At 45.5% G+C, this 3,475-nt stretch overlaps 1 protein-coding gene across 1 annotated transcript in view; it reads right to left on the bottom strand.

Annotated features, from left to right (window-relative positions):
- Positions 1–3,475, bottom strand: part of OTUD6B (OTU deubiquitinase 6B) — a 27,373-nt gene that overhangs the window by 22,909 nt on the left and 989 nt on the right. The window lies entirely within an intron of this gene.

Below are 3,475 nucleotides of genomic sequence, written 5' to 3'. Positions count from 1 at the left end.
GGGTATGGTTGGCCTTCTGGGCTGCCAGCGCACATTGCTGGCTCATGTCCACCTTTTCATCCACCAGCATCCCCAAGTCCCTCTGGGCAGGGCTGCTCTCAATGCCTTCTTCCCCCAGCCTGTATTGATACCAGGGGTCTTGCTCAGCCCTCATTTATTTGGTACAGAAGTTTATATGAAACAACCCAACTTTGGGGCAGGATGGAGAGTTACATGTGTGATTCCATTCTGTGACACAGATGAAGACACCTTGAGGAACCTTCTGGCAGGTGATTCTCAGAGGTATAGTTGGTTCATTTGCCTGTGCCATTTTCAGAGCCGTGTTGTAGTATGTTTTCATTTACCTGCACTTAGGGAGGCATTTTCCACAGAGGCACGTGGTTATATCCATAGTCTGCATCATTCAGCCTTTATGGCTGAGAACCTGAGAGATGCCGTGGCAGCATCAATCAGGACTGCAGTGCAAGTGTGAGGCATATGCAGGGTGCCAGGCAAAGGAGCCTAGGAGCAACGAGGCCACATGTAGAAAACCACTGTGATGTGCCAGGCACTGTGGCTTGTGCTACAGCACTGGACTCTGGTCGCAACATCTCTCCTGGGTAGTTCAGTCACATGCAGGGCTGCCCAGGGCAGAGCATCCCACCCACTGGGCAAGGCATGCTTTACATAGAAGGAAAACTGCACAGCAGCATAATTAAACATGTATCATAAGGCATTTGTGTCCAGAAGAAGAAGAGCAGGAAGAAAGCAGCAAGGCCTCATTACCCAAGTTGTCTTCAGCCTGGCATTACCCGATGTCTGAATTCTTTCCTTTACAGCCTGAGTAACATCCAAAGAAGGTCTGTTGCAGGACAAGTGCATCGTCTTGTTTCACGATACACCTTTTGGTACCCTCTGTTGTTACCAGCTGGGTCCATCCATAGAATCATAGAATCATAGGATGTTTTAGGTTGGAAGGGACCCCTAGAGGTCATCTAGTCCAACCCCCCTGCAGGGAGCAGGGACACCGCTAATTAGATCAGGTTGCTCAGAGCCCCAACCAACCTGGCCCTGAATGTTTCCAGGGATGGGGCCTTCACTACCTCTCTGGGCAACACGTTCCAGTGTTTTACCACCCTCATTGTAAAGAATTTCTTCCTTCTATCTAGTCTAAACCTACCCTGGTTTAGTTTAAAACTATTACCCCTTGTCCTGACACAGCTGGCCCTACTAAAAAGATTGTCCCCATCTTTCCTACAGGCCCCCTTTAGGTACTGAAAGGCCGTAATCAGGTCTCCCCAACTTCACTGCAGCCCGTGCTGGCAGGTCTACACATCAGGCTGCAACGTTTGAGTTGGAAAGTCCTGTAGACCTTCTGCTACCTTAAATGCATGGACTCAAAATACCGAAAAACAGAGGCAGGTGACTGAGCTATTTCCTAATTTCTGCTATTTAGGCTGTTTAGCAGCTCAGGTGACTACAAGGTTTAAAGGACTCTGACAAGTCAAATCACAGGGGCTGGAGGAGTACTTTTTTTTTTTTTTAATCCCGAATGGGTACTTATTTAGATGACAATCGTATTTCCAAGAATAGGTCAGCATGCTGGGATGCTTAATAACAATAATTCTCAGCTGTAGGCTTGTGCTGTCAGACTGAGTTGTGACACAGCTTTCCCTGTGGGCCGCTGGGAGCGACGGTAAGGTTTTCAGTCTTCTTCCAAGGCACCAAACAGCAGTTCAGTGGAGAAGGAGGTCCCACACAGACAATTTGCTGTAATTGCAGCGGGATGGACTGGGCATTGGTGGAACTCAGTGCTGCCTAGTTGGCAGCTTTAACAAGATATAAATTTTTTTTTGTCTCTTTCCCCAAGTAAGAAAAACAGTAAAGAAACCGGGTTGCAAATGATAGTTCCTGCCTTAGGACTCCAGAAGAAAGCCTACGGTTCTGTACTTTTTGAAAACTGGGCACGTGACAGCAAAATCATGGGCTGAAGATGTGCCGAAGATATGTCCTGCGTAGCGATATTAAGTACCTGCTTAGAGGTACCAATGTCAGCCTCACGCTACCTCAGCATGATGAAGGATTTGGGCCCACCAAACACCTTCAGCCCTAAAAATCCTCACAGATAAAGCTTTTTAAGTATTGTTTTGAGTTTGAGAGAGTTCTTAAGCTGACTGGAAACTGAAAGCTCATCTCATTTATACTAAAAAAGCACCTTGCAAGTTGGTTGCCATGTTTTCCAAGGGAAGAGCAGTTTGACATGGCTTGACTGCATTTCTTGCGTGATGAAGACAGTTGGCGTAACACAACCAGCTGCTTCGTGGCTTGTTATTCCTCACGTGGTAACATCAGAGCTCGCTCAAATTCTGAATTTATTTCTTTAGGAAATAACAACGTTCAAAAAGGCAATTTTGTCCCAAATGAGAAGGAATGAACAGTATTTCAAAATTTGCCTCTAAACAGTAACTTCCTTTTCAGAAACATTAAAATACTCAATGAAAACACTGTGTTTTGCCATCACAGTATTACCATAGTTTATTAATTCCAGATTAGTTATTCAAAATGAATCATTTAAATCTTACAGAAATAAAATACACCCGCCTCCATTTAATCTCATCTTTTGATTATTTCTCATAGTCTCTCAAGTATCTCAGTCTGTTTTTGTAGAACGGTTTGATTTCCTAGATTCAAAATTTTTTGGTGAAAACCAGCTCCCACATAAAATTTTCAACATAATGCAAGTACTGCTATTTCATCTTATTCAATGAATTATTGAAGAAGGAATATGACCAGCTCGTGAACTCTCAGGCCGCGATGCCATCCGATAAAGCTTTCCAATTACAATTCATTACCCCGTTCTTACGAAGACACCTGCATACCTTCCACGCAATGCATTTCAAGAAGCGGTTTGGTTCCGGGTAACGGCGCCGCGGGACAGCCGCGCACGGCACTTGGCAGTCAGGACTGAAGTCTGCCTGTGTTCCAAGTTAACTGCTCATCTTCTGCTATTACCACAGCCTGGCAATCTCTGACAATGGATGGACAGGACACACGGGTGACAAACTTCTGTCTTAGTATAGGCTGAAAAATTCATCAGGGAAGGCTGTTTTCCCTCTTTGCTGGAGACCTCCAGATGGTGCCCAGAGCTGGGCTGTTTAGCAGAAGGAAATTAAGCCCTTACGTCCTGAGAGGGCTCCGTGACACTAGGGGAGAGACTTCTCGGTTGAGCAGCAGATCTGACAACGTGGAGATTTATCTCCTCGTGCTTAGAGCGGCTTTAGGGGTTACCACCATTTCACACCTCAGTGAGTGCGGCCTCAGTCGAGTCCCTCCCTGCCTGTCTGCATCCTCAGATCCCCGGAGAAGGCGACTGGTAGCAGTTCAATCAACTATAAGACTTCCCTGGTATTGGCATTTATAAACACAGCGTTTCAGGGTAAAAAAAATCCAAACCACTTTTTTTTTGGAAAAATTTATTAAAAGAAAGGAGGTTGCT

Source organism: Egretta garzetta, unplaced genomic scaffold, assembly GCF_000687185.1.
Source record: "Egretta garzetta isolate BGI_Z169 unplaced genomic scaffold, ASM68718v1 scaffold154, whole genome shotgun sequence".
NCBI lineage: Eukaryota > Metazoa > Chordata > Aves > Pelecaniformes > Ardeidae > Egretta > Egretta garzetta.
This window is presented reverse-complemented; position numbering and strand designations above follow the sequence as displayed.